Source organism: Falco rusticolus, chromosome 8 (genome assembly GCF_015220075.1).
Source record: "Falco rusticolus isolate bFalRus1 chromosome 8, bFalRus1.pri, whole genome shotgun sequence".
Classification (NCBI taxonomy): Eukaryota; Metazoa; Chordata; class Aves; order Falconiformes; family Falconidae; genus Falco; species Falco rusticolus.
Genome location: NC_051194.1, coordinates 8475151 through 8498710, shown reverse-complemented (window position 1 = coordinate 8498710; position 23560 = coordinate 8475151). Strand labels below are relative to the sequence as shown.

Sequence of the window (23560 nt, the reverse complement as noted above, 5' to 3'; positions counted from 1 at the left end):
CTCCCCAGAAACAAGCAACAGGACAAGAGGAAACAGACACAAGCTGCTCCAGGGGAGGTTTAGTTTAGATATTAAGAAAAATTTCTTCACTGAAAGGGTGGTCAAGCGTTGGAACAGGCTGCCCATGGAGGTGGTGGAGTCACCATCCCTGGAGGTATCCAAAAACCCCGTAGATGTGGTGCTTAGGGATGTGGTTTAGTGGTGGACTTGGCAGTCCTGGGTTGGACTTGATGATCTCAAAGGTCTTTTCCAACCTAAATGATTTTAAGATTCCACAATTCAATTGCAGTACTGCAACCAGGACATCAGTGCTACCCAAACAACAGTGAGAAGAGAGACAGTGCCCAACGCTTGCAGCATCTATAACCATCTCTACCCACTCGTTGTACAGGACACCTAGACAAGTAGTTTAGGCTGGACTCTCAGTCCAGAGATGATGAATCCAAATAAAAGAGTCAGCAGCAGAATCCACGCTGTATCGCTCACCACTTGGCTGCCAAAAAGAACAGCACTGCCTCAGGTGGCAGGACCCAAATGTCTCTGGATGTCTCAAGGACAGAAGCTCCAGGTATTTGTGGAAGAGCACTGGGAAGCATGAGGGACCTTTTACAGGCAACTGGAGACTATCAGAGTACCAGGACTGTGCAGCATCACCGGGGGGGGGGGGGGGGGGGGGGCGGCGGGGAAGCAGCAACTGGGAGGGAGGAGGGGGCTTTAAAAGCTGCCACACAATGATATCTGTACTGTGCTGGCACAGAGGTACTGTGAACAATGGAAAAAGTCAGAACACAACCACCAAGGCAGGTCCAGAACAACAGTGATGTGAGACAGAAAGCGCAGGCACTGAGGCCATAAATTTATAGGATGAGAAAAGAAGCCTCCTAAGTACAATATTTACTACCTACTCAGTATTCTTTTTTATTTTCCTATGTTTGCTTGACCTTGGACACTCCCTGTTTGGTATTCTCTGAGCAATGCAGAGCTCTCTTTCAGTACCCAGCAAGTCTTAGCCCTTCCAGGCTCATAAGCTAAGGTATTTTGCCCTGCCTAACATCAGACACCAAATGCGGGAGCCGCCTTCTCCCCCTAATGCATACAGTAAGGCTCTAATGACAGTCTATAAAGACCTCCACATACACACAACTGATGAATATTCATTAAAAGTCAACACATAACATTTATATCATTCCAGCCACACAGGGAGGATGAAGTGCCTCCCCGCAGGTAGCAACACCTAACTCAATTCACGATGGGCCACTTTGTACCATGTTAGATAAAACCCGCAGCTGCTCACGTCCTTTGCATTTCAAGCTGGTTTTTCTTCTTCACAAACAGCATTCAGAAAGGAGACTGAGGCATGCACAGCGCCCTGCTAGCACTGCAATACGCACTCACCTATTTTTTGCACATACCCAAAGGTATTTTTCCACGAGATAATATTTTTCAGGCACTTCTGGACTTGAAGAAAAAGGGCTTCAGTGAAATAAAAACATCTCTTATCTTAAAACAACCGTCAGTTTAGGAAACGACTCAGCAGCAACTGTGTCCTGGGTATGTACATTGTTTTATATGAAGGTACCGCTTAAAACAGAATCCCAGAAGTCCAATTACTTTGTGAGCATCTACCTCCTGCTGACCTCTCCTAGCACCACAAGCATACATCCCAGGCTGTTTTCATGCTTTCCAAGATTGCATCTGGACTAGAAACACCGGATAATTATTTTTAACACAGCAACCGTGAGCATTCCCAGCCTTTCCGGACTTTTATACATTCATCATATTCAGCAAGAAGAGTCTTCCAGACTAATACAGAGATACTGGAATGGCGATGGAGAGATAAATGGCATGGATTGAGCAAACTGTATATTAGGAAGCTTTTAGGCACGTTCCTGCTTCATCCTTACATACTGCCCACATCACCTCAACATGCATTTGTACTTAATCATCTGCTGTACACTGCAAAGATAAAGTCATGTGGACAGATCCTCAGCCTTAGTTACACTGAACTGTGCTGATTTACAACAGCTGAGAATCAAGCCCTGAAGCTTTGGAGAGACTCCTTTAGCTTTACTACACCTCCTGGATGGAGACCAAACTGCACTCACCAATGTGATTCACTCTCTCCGCTCCTGAGCGCGTGGCCTCTGACCATTCACACTGGATGTAGAGTAGCTTCCTCCCAGTATGTTCTGGGGGAAACAAGCTATTTCCAGAAAACTCTGGCTGGAGGTTGCTGTGATAGTGTTTGTCTCAAACAGACTCTTCAGTAGACTATGGAGGAAGGCTATGATAAAGACCACTCTACCTGGGGTGAGCCTGCACACCTCATGCCATCCAACGCTTGCCCTTCAGCTCCTGCTACAGAAAGTACCACTGTGATGGACTGCAACACAGCTTCTTTGGTGCTTCAGGCAATCTGACCTGAAAATATTAAAGGAATATCACCTCAGGAACGTTGTATGGGGTCCGAAGTAGACCTGAGTGAAGGTCAGCACAAATGCGCCCAAGCTACCAGAGAGTAGCTAGCCTCAAGAAACAGGGGAGAAAACCAGGCTGTATGCAATGACCCAGGAGGTGAGGCGTGTGCAATCCATACCAGACCACACCAGCATGGCCAGCTCCCGGCCAGCGCACTTCCCAGGGAACGGGCAGGGGGACACTCCCTGCAGAGCCCAGCGGGGCAGGGGAGAGGACAGGTGGAACCAGCAACCTACCACCACTCAGGGAGGAGGGACACTGGACGTGACTGCAGCTGTGTCCCCTCTGTGTGCGAGTGACTTCTGGAGCCCATGAAGGAAACCTGTTGCCCTCCTGCCTCTCCCCCGACATCTCCTCAAGCCCCACAGATAGAACCTGGCCACTGGGGTTCAGCCTGGGGGTCCCAAGAGACAGAGAAAGACGTTTCACAGTCATTCACACCCTGAGCGCTGAAGTACCAGCTATAATTGGAACACAAAACCATATTACAATTAAAAGTCTACACATTCAACCATTTTCCAAGGTGAGCAGACATCCCGATCTGACTCTGAAACCCAGTTTTTACAATCCCAATTGCTAGGCAGCTTGCACCAAGGTGCTCATTTGTCATGTCTCCTCACTCTGCAATTCTTGAATTGTTAAACGTGAAAGAGAGTAGTAATTCAGCATTGTTTCATTGCTTATGAAAGCCACGCAGAAAAAAAATCAAAAATAATCTAGGCCAGTTCATTTGAAGTGCAAATGACTTATGCATGCAATACAAAATGCAACAAGTGCATTTCAAGCTGTTTCATTTATGATAATACAAAAGTTGCTGATGGAATGAGAATTCCCAGGTAGTTATCAGGGAATTTTGCATATCATTTGTACTTCATACTGCATTAGTAACTCTCACATCATGTCAGCAACTTGAAAAAAAATAAAACAATGAACTACATCTCTCCCAGTTTTTATTCTGCTTTGACTGAGTAATCTCATCATTTATCTCAAATGATTTTGCATTCAATGCAAAATGCGTTGTTCTTCTCTAAAGGAAAAAGGAACTAACACTTCCCCTGAATTATCCCAGTTTACTAAGATGAATAGTCAACTATAAAAAGAAGAATTATCTGGTTATCACATCCCCAAGGTACGCAAGCTGCACCAGACTGCCAGGTATCTCACTATTAGCAGAACAGACAGAAGCAAAGCCAAGGCTGCTATCTCATCCTTGACCTGTACAAGCTAAAGGAGGAGGAACAACTGACATCACACAGGTAAGACAGACATGGACATACGGACGGATTTGAGGCATGGAAAGCAACACTAGTGAGAAAAATACATTTTTACACTTTTGCTTGAATTCTTGGCAAAAGCCAATGGGAAAAAACAAATATTCCTGTTTATTGGTTATAGTTCATTGCCCTGGCTACAGCCGCGTTAACACTTTATAAACTTGACACAGCAGCTGGAAGCTTCCATGGGTCAGGAAGAGCAGGCAGTGAAAAAGTAAACACTCATTTGTAAAATTGCCTTTTTAACTTTCTGTTACCTCCAACCCTGGGCTCCGATTCTTCTATCCCATCAAACTCCCCTTCACCCAGGTTAGGACACTTAGCCCCACCACAGCGCAGCAGCTGCTCCAAATATTTCACTGGCTGCAGCAGAAGCCCGGATAGCATCTCCCTAACGTACGGGGGAAGGTGAAGCTGTACCATCACTTACACACCAGTTTGCCTCCAACAGTGGACAATCAAGGGTGCACTAGGCAAGGGAACCTGCATTTGTGGTATTACACTGCAACATCAGTTCTTTCCCCAGCATCCCACAGATTTATTCCCTAGCTTGCCCCACAGCAACTTAATCCAGCAGCACAATTCAGAATCTGGAAAGGTTTATACCATCGCATCGTGTGCCAGCGCTGGCTGGAGTTGGAAGCTTCGTGGATGCTGCGACTGGCACCAGCCACACCACGTTGCCAGCACATCTGAGTCCCGAACTGACGCTGCAGCTCTGGAGCTGCCCTGAGAGTGCTAAAAGCAAGTCTGAATGCAAGGGACAGTGCTTTGTAATTTGTGCAATCCGCAATTTTGCATCGTTAGGCTTATGTACCCTCATTAGGTTGTGCAGTCTATGCCCCTCATTTCTCCTCTCTTCCGTCTTTTAGTATCAGCAGCACTCCATTGAATTTCTGAAATAGTCCTTACTAGATATTTGGTTTCTCTTAAAACGGAATCTGCAGAAAACAAAAACATAACATTTAAATGCCCTTCAGCAATACATCTTCTAAATTACAGTACACATTAATTTTTCACAGAATTTTGTGAAGCAGTTTTATCTTCTCACATCTCACTTCAAGTGACAAGAGGAAAGGATTTATGAAAAGTCCCTAACTTAAGGTTTATCAGCAAAAATATGCCCTCAAAAGAATTCATTCCAAAAGCTGCCCCCTCCTTTTTTTCCCTATTTAAAGATCGCCATGAAATTGAAATTTCTGAAATATAAGGGGACCTGCACACTACCTCCAATCAAGTGGGAAGAGCATCACAGGCCCAGCACATACACTGCCTAAAAGGTGATGCTGGAAAGTCATATTTGGGTGGGGGTCAGACCATGATTGCTAAGTCACAGGAAGTCACAGGCAAAAAGCCTGCACGCAAAAAACCTGGAACAAGCAAGAAAACTGATCCTAATTGCTAATGGGACACAGGCAAAGTAAGATCATTCAGGCAGATTTAATTGCCTTTCCACAAATGACGCTTCGAAGCAAGTAAGCAAATCTCTGTCGCTGAGGAATTTTAAGAACAGTTAGCCAGCCACCTGTCAAGAATAAAGCAGGTCCTGCCCTCAGGCAAGAGGATGGACAAACCAAACCCTTGCTGTCCTTCCCAGCCTCATTTTTTCTCTGAAACCTGTGGCAATTGGAGGAATACACATATGTAACCCTCTAACAAATCTTCAGACTAATAACAGGTTGGAGTATGGGATACTTGAGCCCCATGACACAGCACGTTCTCTTTCTGAATTTCAGTATGTTGTGCCTTTCACAGCATAATATAGACCTGCATACAGCAGGGGAAGGAAGGTTAACTTTCAAGTCCAAGATTCTGGCAAGCATCCCTTCTCGGTGGGAATGACGCTGTTTCCAAGCCAAGTGTGGCAATTCAGATACACAAAGCTCCAGGGTAAACTGCTGGGTACATCAGAGAAAAGGCCACTGGGCAAGGTGGGCAGGAGCGGGGTGGGCAGAAGGGAGCACAGGGGGGGCACACACAACACCAACCAGGAATCTAAACTTGGGCATCATAATTTTAAATTCTGGCCTAAACCAATAATTTGTTTTCTGTACTTAGAGTTATTTTTAAATATTTCCTGAAGGATCTTTTGAAACCTTATTCCACAAAAACCTGGGAAGTTTTAGGTTGAGCAACCATCTATTGAATTCCAGCAAACTGAAAGTGAAGAAAGTAACATATCTCACTACGTCCGCTGCCATGATTTGATGTATCGGAGCTGTGTCAAAGTTGAATATGAATGACCATATTGCTTTGACTAGCCTAAAAACCTTCAGGGGATTGTTTCACACATTGAAAAAATATTAAAAAAAGCTTAGGAAAAAGATGCCATGAGGAAACAGTTTCCTTTTCCATTCCCTGCACATGCATTTTGACAAAGACGACAGACTCTAGATGGATAAGAACAATTTTCCATCATTAGGGAAGCCTTAAACAACCCCTGACTGCTTATAGCATCATCTCTTAGGCTCCTACCAAATTGCAGTTATTTGTTCAAAACAAAATGGTGAGGCCTGTGATATAATAGAGCAATTTAAGCAGAGAAGAATACAACACCTGTAATTCAATTTCATGGCAGCTGGTTTCACAACATGTTTCTGTAACACTGTTATGATACAGGAAACTTCTCTCAGAGTGTAGCAATTCTTCTTTAAGTAAGCCAGGCTCTCAAGAGAGAAGTGGGCTCTAAGTAGACCAATACTATAAACAATAAGCAATTTGTATCTCCATGCCAGTCCTTTCAGTTCTATCTCCAGTTAGTTGCCACTCTTCCAAGGGTTTATATTCTAGTTTATATTTCATATTGAGAGGCTGCTGTCAGAAAAGGTAACAATAAAAGTCACCTGAGGTCTCTAACCTTGAGTAAGTTTCCAGGCAGAGGAACACACAGGAGAGCTTCCCTTCCCATTCATCTTTGCTACAACAGTCACCATGTACAAAAAAAGCTGTAAATCCCAGGCATGTGACCTTCCCAAAAAGTCAAGGAGGGAGCACGGGGAAAATGGAGATATCAATAGTGACTAGTTAATGCAGGAAGCGCAGCAAAAATTCTCCCCAAAGTAGAAACGTAGTATTAGCTCAAAACCCCGCAGCTGAACTGTACCCGGCAGCAAACCTTCCTCACCCTACATGGCAAACGCTGAGGCCACTTGCTGTCTTGCTGGAAAGTTCTCCAGAGTACAAAATCATGCAGCTATCAAAATTGAGGTTTGTAAAGAGTAACGCTGATGTTCACAGTCGTTCACTACTGAACCACGCTACCATGTACGCTTTATATACTGAAATTAGGAAAATACCGTACACCCAGTTAGGGATCTCGTTCCAGGTTTGATGACTGGAATAAACACCTAAGCAGTAGTTTTAGGAAATCTTTGCAACAGCATAAACTAGCCCTGATGATGAGAACCTTTCCGTCTCATCTCCCCAGCTTTCTGTCCCTCATAGGCCTCCTTCCCCTGCACCAGAGCAAGGATTTGGGCAGAGATCTGGATGGAGGAACCGCACCGGGCTGAAATGCCTGCACAATTGAAGTCATGAACGCAGAACCACCTGGGCTTCCCTATGAAGAAAAGGCAGACAGTTGTCAGGAGCTAGATCTGGTGGAAAAGGTCAAGGGCACCCAACTCTTAACTTTCATGAAATGGATGTGCAGCAGATACGCGTTGTATATCAATGACTGGATATTGACTGGATATTCTCCAGCGGCTGGAGAAATACCCCGCTTCTTAGGATAAGAAGAAATATTCCTACTGATGAAATGTGTGTCTGGCCATAAACCACTCCTGTTAAACCAGCTCTGCTTGAACGCCACACCAGCAGGACAAAGAGGTGACCTCAAGCCCCATTCTGTGCTACCCACCCTACCCTCAAAGCAGAAAACCCATGTAACCAGAAATGGGTTAGTCGCTCGTTCCTGCATTTCATGTCTGTTTGTACTTACATTTGATGTCATTTTAAACAGAAAAGCTACCGCCTTGAGCATCAACAATCCAATTCTGAGATTCTTCGTCAACAACCATTCCACCTCCATTGACATTACCCATATGAAATGAAAACAGCTAAAAATGTCTGAACTCTGTACGTGCACTACTATTAAGAACCCCATTTGAGAATGACTCTTCAGTTCTCCCTGCTTAATTCCTACATTCCTAGGCATCAAAACATCAAAACAAAATTTGCTATGCTGAAAATACAACATGATCCAAATCTACTTGCCCACTTCAGTAGAAGCTTGGATGAGCTAATGAAAGCTGTTGTACCTTAGGGGAGCAAAAATTAAGCACCTCTGCATTTAGATTAGCTATCCACAAGGTAACAATCATTTCTAGAAGAGTATGCATAGAAAATAAAGAGTCAACTGAACTGACTTCATCCCCCTCTAACCCTTGATTTGCTTGCTTCTACTTGCTGCATCACAGCTTCCGCGGGCTGTTCTTTAAACTCAACAGGACACTCGCAGCTTTCTCATCCGAAGACATTCACATTCAGTCTGTACTGATCAGTGCCTTCTTCCCATAGCCCACTGATTAGCTCTGCGTGCTGCCACTATTAGAAACACAAAGAAAACTACAAATTAATAGGACTGTGCACGGCTTCTAACAAAATGAGACTGGCACAACGGGCACCTTCCTACGCGGCAGGTGCAGAACAGTAAGTAGGGCTAAAACTGGGTGTTTTGGGGAGAAAGACACAACTACAGAGAAGTAAGACTTTGCAAGTTCTGGCAATATCCATGGTGTTTAAATAATTTTGGTAGTAAAATGTGCATGTTGTTACATTGTCAGAGCACGGAAAAGGAGCATGGTGATCACTGGGAGCTCAGAAGTAAGCTGGGGTCACTCAGTTCTGCTTGAGACGGGGCTCCTCACGCTCATCATTACCCACCTACACAGGAGAGTAATCTACTCAAAGTGATTACCGAGGCTCCTTCTGGAGTCAGTGGAGAAAAACTACCGTGTCTAGTGTGCATTTAATTATCCAAAGACAGAAGTCTACCATAAAGCGATTCAACTGCATTTCAAGGTGCCTTTATTTTCAAGATCTACAGAGGAAATATAAAAAAATACCCAAAACCAGGCAGCTTTTATTCGCTAAAGCTAAGCTAAGTTAGGTTCACAGTTCGCCGTAAAACCAAAGCTCACCATGGATGTCTCTGCATCTCAAATCTGCAGGTAGAAGGCAGGGATGCCACATTTCCCTCCACAATTCACAGTGACCATAGCCAGCTTGGACTGAAATATGCAAAAGTGACATAATGAAGTATGGTATAATAAAGATTTAATTGTAAGTAGAGCTTCACCATATTGATGCAGTAACAACAAAAATGCACTCTATAACTCCTGATGTTTTTTCAGCAACCAAGCCTGTCATGTAAGCACAATGATTTAAAGAAAGACACCATGCAGCCCCATCATTACTGAGCACTGTGACAAAAGCATATCAAAAAGCTAAAATGGAACAAGGCATTTCTGATCTTGGATGGAAAAAAAAAAAACCAAAACAAAAAACAAAAACACAAAGAGCAAAGCCACAACTTCAGCAACTGATACACCACTACACAAAACACGGCATTTACTGAATACTTCGCCATTTCAGGACTCTCAATCATTCAGCTCGTTGTGGTGTTAGTTCACTGTCAGGCCTGATGCTGATTAAAAATCCCTATCCCAACCCAATTCCCCTCATCATGCTCCTACGGCATATTTGTCTTTTAGAGCAGACCTTGGTGTCAATAGTTAATAGAGTTTATCCCTTCTTCCAGCGCAGTGAAGGACCTGACCTGAATGAGGAGAATGGAGTTACCTTTTACTTCCACACCAGCTACTCCAGCCGAAAGAGGGTTTGCAGGGGGCAGGAACATCTTGGGCACCCCAAAGTCTGAATTTTTATTACAAGAAGGTTTGGCCCTTCCTGTTGTCACACGAGCACCTCTTTAAAGAAGAGCGTGAACCAAAAAACCTTTGAAAGCCCCGCAGAGCTCTGCCAGTGATGCCAGAAGCTGTGTAATGCAATTGACATGCTGGAGGAAGGGATGCCATCCAGAGGGACCTTGACAGGCTTGAGAGGTGGGCCTGTGTGAACCTCATGAAGTTCAACAAGGCCAAGCACAAGGTCCTGCGTGTGGGTCAAAGCAATCCCAAGCACAAATACAGGCTAGGCACAGAACAGATTGAGATCGGCCCTCAGAAGGACTTGGGGGTGCTGGTAGGTAAAAATCCAAGTATGAGCCAGCAATCTCCATATGCAGCCCAGAAAGCCAACGGAATCCTGGGCTGCATCACCAGCAGCATGACCAGCAGGGCGAGGGAGGGGATTCTCCCCTCTGCTCTGCTCTGGTGAGACCCCCCCTGCAGTGCTGCGTGCAGCTCTGGGGCCCCCAACATAAGGAGGACACGGACCCGTTGCAGCGAGGCCAGAGGAGGCCATGAAGGTGACCAGAGGGCTGCAGCACCTCTCCCGTGAAGACAGGCTGAGAGAGAGTTGGAATTGTTCAGCCTGGAGAAGAGAAGGCTCCGGGGACAATATACAACCTTCCAATATCCAACGGGAGCCTACAGGAAAGCTGGAGGGGGACCTTTTACAAGGGCACGTAGTGACAGGGCAAGGGTGAATGTCTTTAAACTGAAACAGGGTAGATTTAGATTAGATATAAGGAAGAAATTCTTTACTGTGTGCATGGTGAGGCACTGGACCAGGCTGCCCAGAGCAGCTGTGGATGCCCCATCCCTGGGATGCTCAAGGCCAGGGTGGACGGGGCTTGGAGCAACCTGCCCTGTTGGAAGGTGTCCCTGCCTGTGGCCAGGGGGTTGGAACCAGATGATCTTTAAGGTCCCTTCCAACCCCAAACCATTCTATGATTCTATGAAAGGAGATGGGCAAAGAGCAGCATCTCTCACAATTAAATCAACAGAAACAGAAAAATATTTACAACTGCTGCCTTTGCTGAAGAAACAGAGGCAAAATTCTGCTCCCACTGAAAACACAAAGAGGTGGGTCAGGTTCTGACCTACACAAGCATGGATTTCAAATGATAAGCTTATACAGTTACTTTTTTGTTCACTTAAAGCATCCCCAATTTATAAACTACAGAAGAGATTACTCATCACACAAATGCTCATCTTCGTGCTACCCCTGTCCTTGACTAAGATTAAAAAATGGGTGTAGGGTACGTGTGCGTATTTTGGGCTTGGGGGGATTAAAGGTGCAAGCAATATAATGCAGTTTATTTAGACTGGTAGTATCAGGGCAGGATTGTTGTAGCGTGCATTAGTATAGCATCTACCACAGCTGGCCTTTCTTTACAAAGTTAACACTTCTCTAACTATAACAATTACACACAGAAGAGACAAAAAAAAAAAAAAAAGTAGGAAAGGTTTAGCACATCCATTTTGCAGATGGGGAACTGAGGGCCAGGGAACTTAAAACATCTGCCCAGGGCTATCCTGTAAGTACATGCTGGAGGTCTACACCGAGAGCAGCCACCCAGAGACCTGCTTCAGTGCACAGCTCACAAGGGTATCTTTCTTCTTCAAGGTAGTTTCCAATTCTCTCCTCTCACGTATTACAAAAAGAGCTTGAAAATTAACTCTTTCAATTCTCATATTGAAAGAAATCTCATGCAACGCCTACTTTGAGTTTCAGTTCAGGTAATTTTATCCTCCCGTTGCCGAGGTTCCTTGCACAAAACCTATTGACTTGATAACTTTCGCAAACACTTCATTATTATGAACCAACCATGGCCAGAGAAAATGTGCTACGGTTCAGGCAGGCCCTGTATTACGTATTCAAATTCATTAGCTCTATCAGCCTTCTCAACCTCTTATGTTTGATTAAGTCTCATCTCCTAAAAACTGATTAAATCTAGTCAGCCTCTTTAAATTATTATTCCTCATTGGTCCAATGGTGCTAAATGTTTCGAAATGTGACAGTAATCTAGTTTTAAACAAGGCAGCTGCAGAGTCTATAAAATCATCTTTAGCAAGCTAGTAATCTCTTTGATAGATTCACCAGCAGCCACGAGTGCGATGCAAGTCATGTACATTAACGCTTGCACCAGCAACAGATGGGCCACGTAAGACTGCAGGAGCCTGGAAAACTGCTCAGGCTGCGAGAGAGAGCATACACACGAGGATTTCGACAACTTTTACTCTGTACCCGCAAAAGTCCAGAAGACGAGGACTAAAGGACAAATGTTAGAAGGAAGGAGACACATCAGAAATGCAGCCATTCGTGATACACTACACAGCCTGCCATTTAGGGGCTGCTGCTCCAGCAGCAACCAAAACTGTCGGTACCTCTCCGTTTAAGCTGCACTGCTTGTAGATGTGCACCTCTAAACCCCATGGTTTGGGGTTTTTTTTAATTATTAGCATCTTTCCTCGAAGAGCATGCAAAATCCTAGCTGTCTTTTTAACACAAAACCCCATTATTCCCTCCATAATCACTCGCACGGCACTGGGAGGAAAGGAACACCACCACCGCCTGCAATGCAGTCTATGGATAAAAGACCGTCAAGTCTGATATTATCTAAGGACCTTGGACCCCCAAATTCATTTTTAGAAACGCGATCGTTCTTTGGCATGTGAGTTTGCATCCACTTGCACCAAGCTGTTAGCATAGATGGAAGAGCCCTGCCTCTATTTTCTCTACACACAGCATGGTCTCTCTTAGAAAATGTTCTGATCATTTCAGCAAATTAATGAGAACCAGATGGCTTTTTTTCTTTTTGAACCATTGCTCTCCAACTCCTACAGGGCCACTCACACTTCTAAGTAGTCCCACAACAAACATCAGAATTACAGAGAAAGATTCAGTGCTGGGTCAAGCTGGGACGATAAACGTGAGAGAAATCTCTGGAAAAACAAATGTCTTCCACTGGTCAAATTAAGAATCACTTTGCAGCAAAGAAAACTCCTGACATAACGTGTTCTTTTGCAAACATAGCCCCCAAACACCATTTTTCTGGTTTGACCTATTTGTAACAGATACAGAAACAAGCATATGCGCAAAGAGAAGGGTTTTTTTTCCAGGGGTTTATGCTCCTCAGTATTTGGGGAGTCTTTTGGAAAAAAATTATTAGCAGGTCACAGGAGATTGCTCTGTGTTGCTCAGCTGAGCTTTCTGTCTTCCAAAGGTAAACAGCCTTTTCAGCCACAGCAGTAACACGATGCAGGCAATCACCAGTCATGTTGAATTGCCATCAAACCACTGACGTTTAGTAAATTAAAGGCCCTATGCCATCAGCCGTGCTCAGGGCCTGTTTCAACCTGAGGATGTTCCATTACCTTTTTTTTTTCAAAGGAGCTTCATTTTTTTCAACCTGGAAAATTGCAAGCAATTGCACTCAGCAAGCAAATAATAGAAAACTCATACATGCTGGAGAATTAGAAGGAGCAGCCTAAAAAGCTTCAAGTGAGGACAAGGATCTAGCGATGATAACAGCAGAGAAAAACTACATGTAGACATATGAGGGCAACCTGTTGCACTCCGAACCACTGGAATCCAGAGTGGCAGTACACCCTCTGCGGGGACACAGCTTATACAGCCTCCCACATATCAGTCTGGGGGCTATGGCAGCAGTAGAAACTATTTTAGCCTTGAAACACAGGTTTCCACTGTAAAAGCCTGACTGGCCATATCTGCCTCCTGCCCAAGCCTCCTCAGCCTGACACGATCAAGCTCTGAAGCTCTGGAGTCCTCAAGACTTAAGCACGCAGAAGTGTCCCTGCCTGCAGATCTGAAAGCCACTGTTCACCCCTTCATGGTGGATCTCCAATACATGGGGGCTTTCAGGGTATGCGGCAGCATCAGAACCTCAGCCAGGACTCACAAGACACGCTCTCCACATCTGCATATTGGGCTTGTCTCTTTCACGCTGGAAATGACCCAAAGAAAGCAAATATGCTTATGGAACATTCGAATGATCGTGTTCATAACGCATTTTCTCATAAACCAGAGTCGTCTTGACTTTTTTTTTTTTGCACTCCCAACATGCACTCATAGACACGACATAAAATGTCAGTGGGTTGGTAGATCTGTGAACCACAGACTTCACTGTGACATTACGAATGTCGGTCAAACCAAGCATAATGACTCAACCGCACTCCTGCAGGTATTTAAAAGATGTGTAGACGTAGCATTTAGGGACACGGTTTAGCGGCGAACTTGGCAGTGCTGGGTTAATGGTTAAGACTCCATGATCTTAAATGTCTTTTCCAACCTCAACAATTCTACGATCTCCTGCTGTCACAGGCACTTACAGTGGTATCTGTTGTAGACCTGTTGCGAGACAAGCATAAATCCCCAGGCTCGGATTCCTTGTTACAGACGCACGGCTTTGTTTATTAGCCTGTAATTTGTTTATTCTCCTTTTCTAAACTGAAACTCAAAAGGGACTGTCGAGACAGAAAATTCAATCTAAACAGGTTCCCTACATACACTCACCCCGGGGCAGGTCCGGTCGTTATTTGAGGACGGCAGCTGGCACCTGCAGCCTTTAGTGCGGCACTGGCGGACACTGATGGAAGAGGACAGCTGGCTGGGCTGGCACAAGGTGCCACATTTGATTGATCGAGTGATCCAAGTGTCACAGGCTCGTAGGCTGTCATTAACGGTCTGTGCCTCCTCCGAGCAGGAGGCACACGGCATGCGGCAAAGCACCGGTGCTTGCACGAGTCGGGGTCGCTCCAAGAGCGGTCTCTGTGTGCTCTCCTACTTCCCAAAGACACGCAGCTTTTATTAAAGTTGTTATTTTTATATATAAATATGTATACATACAGATATTTTTACAGTCAAGGGGTATAGGGCACCGCAGCACACAACTACTGAAAAGTCATTCCCTTTTGGTGGAAAATTCAGCAATTTTTATGGATAAACGAGTCATAAAACATTTTCTTCAGGCTATTTAATTAATCAGCTAGCTGGACAGCAAATATGCTAGGATGTTAATTTAACAGAATTATTCCCCTCTCAATAAGGTAAATGTTAGATGAAGATCATTAGGCAGGCTGGCAACCCTGTCATCTTCCTTCTGCCAGATAAACCTACAATGTGAAGTAGCTGCTAAAGAGGCTCTGGCAATTTGAAGGGATATAATCTTCCCTGGGAGGATGCTTCTGCTGCCATGTTTCCTATATTTCTGGAGCTGGTTTGGGTTTGTTCTTTTACCCTACAGTTTCATTTCTTTGTCTTTCTGAAATCATAGCTTTGGTATTCTAAGTCAAGCCATCCACATGAAAATTCAATATGTTCCTAAGAAAAACCTTCTGCCTAAACACTGCCGCGTTTGTCACATCACATCCAGGTACCCTGCTCTTGATGCGCTATCGAGTTTATTTGACCATCAAGGAAAATAACTTTCACAAATTGTGTTAGTGTTTTTCCCCACGGGAAGTGCTATTACTTATAGGCAGATCTGGACCTTACAAATAAACTCTATCCTGCCTTTGACAGTTTAAAAAAATGGGGCAGCATTTCTGGCAGTCGTGTGACTGAAGGGTGCATTCCCCTTTAGGGGAGGAAAAAAAAAAAAATAAATAAAAAAATAAAAGCACTTCCACAACCAGTTCAGATCTTCAAACTGAAAAATCTCTATGATAAAAATATGTCTTCTCCCTGCCCCGCTCTCAACTGACTGCAATGACACTAGGCAAACAAAAGCCTGAACAGAGGAGTACAAATGCTCCGAACTGTAACAAGGAAGGTGTTAAGACAACTCTTGCACGGAGCCCACCTAAAGTGGTTTGTCCTACCCCCTGTTGCAGAGAAATACAAACAGATTTTTTAATAAAACTACCACCTAAACTTTGAGATTCTTTTTTCCCCCAGAAACTATAAAACAAAGCAGAATCGTTAACGAACACGGTAACACAGCAGTGCAATATTGGTGTGTTTGTCCAAGTAACGGCAGGCAATAGGTGTTGAAAAGCACCCTAGACTTCCAGGTTGAAAATATGGTAATTCAGCTGAACTGGCTCTCATTTCTTATGTCCCAGTCCCTTATTTCTAGATGTTTCCCTTTGTCTTATCTTTTTAAGTTTGATAGAATTCCTGCAGCAGGGATTATAATTTCCTGGGAATTCATACCGCACCAGTACAGCAGAGCCTCCAGCACCCATACGCCAGTTAGTGTGTGGGAAGGGGCTGAAAGGATAGAGGATAACTTAAATTTACTCCCTTTTTCCTTGACACTTTTCCCCATTCAAAACTCCCTAGGTTCTCAACCCCCCCTCATCACTGTCAGATGTGTTTCTAAACGCACATAAACCAACATGACTAACATCTGGATTGTTGCTCATCTATATTCTTCCCCACCATTAAGAATTTTTCTATCTAATGTAGCTGAGCTGAAGCCAAGATAGCTCCCTTGTGTTTACTTATCTTCATGAAGAAGCTATCTAAGCAGCTCAAAACTCTCACCCCTCTGGGTCCTGAACAGGCTGACACGCATCTCTGCCGTTTCTATTCCATTTTTTGTTCAGTCGGGCCTGCATTATTTTATTGTTTCACTTCTGAGCCCACGACTGTTCAAAGCCTGCCTCTTCCATGTGGATAGGGCTTTTGTAGAAAAGATAATAAAATTTATTCAGCAGCTCTTAAAAGTCTCCTCACATAGAGAAAGGCGTGTGGGGAAAACAGTCTTTCAAAGCTTTGAAGCTATATAACAAAACATCTGTTCGGGTTTCAAGGAGTTTACAGCCCAGTTCCCAGAGCTCATATCAGTAGGTTGAAGAATCCTTCAGAGCTCCGGTATAACTATTTTCAAACGTCTTCCTGCAATCAAACATAGAGGCTTGAGCTTAAACACAAAATGTAACACTTCTTCCCCTCTCCATGTTTTCAGGGCTCTTTATCTAATTCTTCCAGCAGCTGTCCCCATAAAACCTGTAACAACTTCTCAGCAAGTGAGGTTTGGATTTCTTCAGTATTAAAGAGTTCAGTTGGGAAGTTTAGGGCCAACTTGCATGTTAGACAACACACCACACAGCAGCATTTAAATGATATTTGTCAAAATAATCGCCCTAATATTTACCTCTTGTAAAGATGAAAACTTTCCAAGACATACCAGAACATACAATACATACAAAATCACATTGAGAACAGGTAGACCTGACAAGCCCAAAGGTTAACTGAACTAAACATTCCAGTCACAAATACTGTTTGACCTGGGATAAACGTCATAGGACACAAATACCATGATACTTTCCCAAAATTATCCCACCTTGTGGCCCAAGGGCTTCCTGAGCTGTAAGAGGCTGTCTTTGCATGTGAAACCCACAAGTGCGTTTTCCCACATCCACATCCTGAACCCACAGAAACATCCAGGAATCAGATTATCCTTCCAGGTTCTCTGTGAAGAACAATCATCATCTGCATATTTTTGAAGTCACCTGAATTTTTTTATGATGCTTCCCGATTCTTCTACTGTAAGAGACAATAAACAATATCCCCGATCAGGTTTTTTTACATCTATTTACAATTAGAAGATCTTCACCGCTACTCCCTCACTCTGTCATCTCTTTTCTAGCCGTTTTTCCACGTCCTAGATTGTTCAGTCATTTTTTTCCCTAAATTTAAAGCTATTATCACCTGCCTGCCAAAGAGCGGTCTGAAATTTGACTTCTCATTGCCCAGAAGAAATGCACGGCTACAGCCTATCCAGGACAGCTTTCTTCTTTCAAGTGATAAAACCTTGAACAGAGGTGGTAAAGAGACAACACAGATTCTTCTGGATCACACCAAAATACCAAAAACCCTGTTCAGACGGAGCAACTCTGCCACAAGGACTACAATGACATCTCACACCAGCAGTGCTCTCCACAATACACCACACACGCAGCCCCAATTACTTCTATTGCACGAAAAATACATTCCAAATTCTCTCTCCTCTGACTTTGTCTTCAGGGAACCTCTAAGATGAAAAAAAACCCACAAAAAAACCTCATGGCCTTCATATTGCTGAGCTTGAAAGTTAGCAGCTGCCACGGCTTCAACAAAACAAAAAGCTGATGACATTCTTTAAAAAGACGATGAAACAGAAGTTAAATTTAAAAAGATGCTCAGTTTAGCTGCCCTTTAAAGTTTCCTCTAGCTTTTTTCTCTTTAGAGCATTAGCAACCGCTGAGAAGAATTTCTCATGCGGGTAATTTCAGTTTTATCTCTGGAGTGGGTGGAAAGGACTAAGAGGATGATCGTTGCTGGCCTGACCAAAGGGAAGGTTGGGAAGGGGTTTAACTTCTGCTTACGGATACACCAGATAGGAAGCACTCAGGGGGCAAAAGCCTATTTACACTGAAGGACAGTGTTGGCATAAAAACAAGGGGGTGCAAACCAGCTGTGCATAAATACACGCTAGAAACCAGACAAGGAGGTTCTATACCAGTTTTCCAGTGGGAGTAGTAGGGAGAAAAAGTATTTGCACCTCTAAAATGGGGTTTGATCAGTTAATGAAAGGGCTCATATGATGCGATTGCTTATGATGGCAGGAAAATGGACCCAATGACTCAGGAGGTCCCTTCCCAGACATATAGTCTCCTGGTGAGGGGTCTGCTTGCACAATGAGTAGGAAGAACAGGTAATAGTAGACCTTGTGTGAAATTCTGGTAAATTTTCTGAGTTTTGCCCAGGACTACAGGAGAGCCAGATTTTCAGTCCATGCGAACAAGCAGGGCTGCTACAGTTTTCTAAAGAGATTACCAGGATACTCTCTTTCTACACCATATGAAGATGATCAGCTGAAAAGCACACAAAAATATATTAAAAAAAAAAAAAAGCGCTAATGACTTCACACCCAGGAAACACAGCTCCCTTCAAAATTTGGTTTCCTACGGGCGTGACAGAAAGAGACAGTAGTCTTCAGCACTAATGTTCAATAAATACAATTTTGCCCCTTTAAGCTTCTACTAACCCTTCTGGATCCAGGTGTTCAGCAGCCAATCAGGGATACTTGTTACTGAGTTTCTCTATAGGAAAATTAAGAATTCTTCAGAAATAAACCAAGAGCAATTATCCAAAATGATGTCTTCAAGCACACCATATGTGGAGCGCACACCCTGGAATGCCTCCAGTCTCCTGCAGAAGCATTTGTCATAGGCACTTCTGGTCGCCTCCAACAAACATCAGCTACAGCAAAGAACATTCACTTATCCACGTCAGAGGCAGCAGATGTCAACATGACTTTCCCAGGACTACAGTTCATCAAGAGACGCAACAGGACACTGGGGCACAACTCGTCATTGCATTCATATTAACCCAGCTCTCCTGCTTTTTTAACCTAACTAGCTTCTCAGTCATATTTTGCCTTATACTACGTTGTGATGAGTTTACACAACCTCATCTGCTGCGCAATCACACTTTCACAGCCAAGAGATGCTTTACTTTTGTGTTTTGCGTCCATCGTACAAAACCCCCCAGGCTTTAATGAATAAACCTTGATTTAGCTTTAATATGAACACAGCATCATTTTCACAAAGCCAAGATTTCTCTTACGATGTGGAATAACATTTTCAAAGGACAGCGTAAACTGTCTCAGAGAGACTTTCACCTCATTGCTTTCCAAACGGATTGGAATATTACACCATCATCAGCAAGGTAACTACCACTGCGCAGCAGATATTTTAAAGACCAGAACAAACCAAGAGTTCATTTAATCTGATTGTGTCACACAGGCCAGTTTCCCCCAGTTACCTCTGTATTAAGCCCATCATTTTCCAGCCAAGTCTCCCAGAAAACCATTCCATCATGATCTGAAAACGTATAAAGAAAGGAAATGCACCATCAACCTGGTAGCCTGGCCTTACATTACATTATCTTCTACTATCCAGCAAAGGGTCTAACTTTTGATTTTGTCTGGTCTTAATTTTGAGCTGTTGGTTATTCGTATGCTTTTCTCCACTGAAGGCGTGTTATCTGTCACAGTGACACGCAGAGAAGAGCAAAGCCCAGCTCTGCAATCCAGTCTGACAAAGGGAGATAACTTTTCCTTGTCCAACTGGAGCAGCTTCCAAGGCTGGTGGAAAATCATCATGCTTTTAATTCAGCTACACCGATTTATACCAGTAGGAAATACGACCCCCGTAGCCTCAGCAGCAGTTTACAATGAAGTGCTATGAAAAATGTCATTTCCAAGAATATTAATAAAACATAAATTGTAATGAACGAAGCCAATGTCTAGCACTTATCTCACATTCCTTTTCTCACCTATCCAGACTACGTTCACAGTAAAGAAACAAACATTAATTCTTACTTATGCTTTATCCAAAATTTTTGTGCTTCCCTACGCCTGTAGTCAGCTGTATCTGAAAGATGGCAACAAAGATAAATTTTTTATAAAATATATCAAAACAGTACAGAAACGTTCTTTTGGGGTGTTGGGTTTTTTTTAGTCTACAGATCAACAGCCCCATCCCTTTGCTTCACTTCCAGTCATCACAGTTTGCAAACTGTGCTCACTCACAAGCAAAGCGAGTTTTCTCAGTAGAGGAAGGCTTTAGAGAGAAAACATTTACACAATCCTCATGGCTCCGAGGATTCCTCACATCACAGTTTCCCATTTAGAAATCTCCTCCCACATACACACCCCAACAGGCGGTGTTGGCGGAATGGCTTAAAACACAGATCAGCTCCTTCCCTATACAGTCCTGCTCCATTCTTTGCATTCTTTTTGGAGACTGAAGAAATCAGGATGGCTATGGAAATTTCACAGCACATGAAACACTCTTTAGACAGTTTCAAACCAGCCTTCCTATCAGATGCTCTGAGTACTGGAGAAAAGCTGTGGACTTCAGCCTTTCTGAGGTGAGGCAGACTTCCCATAAAGGCGTGAGGTTTAACTAACTGGGTACATCCCACACAGAAAAGGGAGAGCACAGGTACGTCTGTGTTTTGGCACTTTGGAAAAAAAATTATGACCATAATACTTTGCAATCGAACACCTGCCTGAAGAAAGCCATCCTCACATCAGGGAAACCGGGAACACCAGGACACTTCAACACACAGACCCTGGCCACTACCTTCCAGCAGTGAGGTCAATTTTCAGTGGGGTAAGAGTATTGAACCCTTGGCAAGTAGCAGAATTTGTGTTTGCAACCACGATTAAAACTTATCGCTCATTACCAAGGAACTCCTTGTCACTGCAGGCTTTCCAGACCGTGCTGCTGCAGCACCTTGGGTGCGATGCCTGCGCACCGGGAGCTGAGCACGAGCCGAGCACGAGCCTTCCTCGCTGCCGATGGGGCAGCAACATCAACTGCTGCAGTGCAGCAAACTTCCACGTATTAAAACTGCCCGCTGCAACAGAAATGAAAAATGGCAAAGAGCCTTTGTCCAGCCATATGGAATACTTTCTAATAACGCCAACCGTGTGTGCGCTGACGCTAAGTCACACACAAGAGTTAAGAGAATGAAGAACTTCACTGGAGTTGTTTTACAAAGGCAGCCAACAGCGAGGACTTCTTTTGTTAATGTAGTCATTACATGAAAAAGATGTCAAATGCTAGCTTTTATGTCAGCTGAAACTTCGTCTTGGGGAAAATGTTCTTTGAAAGTTGCAATCACTCCGGCTGCGTTGAAACCAAGCATTTAGACCAGAAGAATAATTTTAGTTTCTTTTATTTTTTTTCCCCTTCACACAAAGCCCAACTATTTGCTTTCTAGAATATGAGGCTTCCACCTCGCGATGCCCAGCCCACCTAGCACACACAGTTCTTAGCAGACACCAGACCAGGGCTCCAACTCCCATCCAAACCCATCCTTGAAACACCTCCCTCCCAGACTCCCAGCAAGAATTCCCTGTCCACATCTTCTGAAACCCCCTCCCTCTACAGCCTCTACCCCCCCCCCCCTCCAGCTCCCAGTAAGGTTACTGCCTCCCAAATCACTCCCCTAGACCAATCTTACCCAGAGAGCTTTTAATTCCAAACTCACCTAAAACGCTTTGATAATGGAAAAGCATCTAGGCGTAGATTATTTTATACCCAAGTGAAATGCACTGGGAGATACGGCCAGACCACCCCAAGCATAACTTACCTTTAAGCCAGTGTGACGATCAGAAGCCACAGCGCAATCAGAATCCCCTGTGGTTCCTCCATTAATAAGACGCTTTGCCTACAGTGCCTACAGCAGCCACGGAAAATTGCATCCAGGTTGGCATGGCATTTCATATTAGCTGTGGGAGCAATACTGAAGGTCAGAGCAAAAGCGCTGCACCTGCCTCAAGTTTTACCCCCAGCAGCAGAAGATGAAGCCAAGAAGTTAATCCAGAAAAGTCTAAAGCAAGCTGCAAGAGATGGAAGAGATCTCCGAGATACAGGAGCAGACTTTAAGCAAGGTGAGGTGTGTATACGGCAATAAACTTGCAGCTCAAATATCAGTCACAGGCATAAGCACTCAGCTCCTCTTTCCTCCCCATTAAATCACACCTCCCTCCCACAGATGAGAGCTGTCGGGAGAGCTCTGTGCCAGCCAGAGGAACAGACTGAGATCTGAGTGGGGAGAGATTAATTGAAAACTGAGAAAGAGGAGGATGCCCAAGATAGCAAGCAGCAGCTCTGCAGGGCAAACAAGGAAGAGAAACTGCGTTCAAAAAGCAGATTTAGAGAACTGAGTGGCAAATGGCTGAAGTCACTGGGGCTTGGGACTGCAAACAGGTTTCCTAATGAAGGAAGCAATGAGACTCATTTTTTACCTACACTAGTCTTGCTTCTGGGGTGATTAGTTCCCTTCCCCTGGAGCCTCTGGCTTCCACCAACCTGAAAACTAGAATTTCCTCTGGGCTTCATTTCTCATCCATAAAATGGGTAACTATGCCATGCCTAACTCCTGGGGTCTTCATGCAAGCAGTACTTTAACAGTTCTGGTTTTAGCATCTTCAGGAGAAATAAAGTCATTCGATACTCAGAATGGAGCACCTCTTTTTTTTTTCTTTTTCTTCTTTTAAGGAAGTCAAATGACTCAAGGCTGTGCCAACAGAGTCGTCCTCACAGGTTAGGAAGAAAATACTTAAATATCCTGAACTGACAGAATTTTCATCCTAACCCTCAAGTATCTTGTTTTCCAGCACAGGTCACGAGGCACCAGCTGTCTCAGGTGATGCGCCAGGAGATGTGCAACAGTGCTAGGTCACAGCAAGCCAGCCGCAGCCCTGCAGGGACCCTCCTGCGCAGCAGCCAGGGCAGGCTCTGCAGGCAGGCAGGACCTCCCAGGCAGGTCCAGAGGAGGAACCAGACCTGCTCCTGCTCACCCTGCCCAGAGAGATGTGATCTACGGGGACTGCAAGCCAATGCCACTCCAACGCAGTGCGTCCAGCAACCCTGTGCTCCTGTTCCCGTGATGGACTGCAGCAGCAGGATCGTGGCTCGCACCTGAATTGTCCTCTCTGTTGCTAACCCCGATCTTACCTGTCCTCCATGAACTTTATGAATTGTTCCCATCTAGGTTTTGCTGAGTTTGGTTTCTCACACTGATAGATGTCGATAAAATACTGTGGTAATATCAATTATTTTCAGGGACTGCAGAGGCACGTGAACTCGGAGATTTAAGGGAAAAAGGGCTAAAGCAAACGCCTACCGACTCTAGAATCTGTTTTGTCAGCAGCTGCTGTATTAACTGTGATACTCAACTCAAAACCAGTCTCCTCTGCTGGAGGAGAGTGATGTTTTTTGAACATAGAAATGACACCAGAAACCCTACTCTGATGCCAGCATTACAGTTTCTCCCACCCGCTGGTGTTTTAAAAAACAATGCTCTTGTGCCACGAGAGTTCTGGCTTTGCTACCGGGGTGCACTGAAAGGAGAGGTGGTGACAGATTGAT

The 23560-nt window shown here is 44.2% G+C and overlaps 1 protein-coding gene across 1 annotated transcript in view; it reads right to left on the bottom strand.

The window, feature by feature from the left end:
• SGCD (sarcoglycan delta) overlaps positions 1–23560 on the bottom strand; it is a 344369-nt gene that overhangs the window by 258491 nt on the left and 62318 nt on the right. The gene's annotated exons all lie outside the window — the stretch shown is intronic.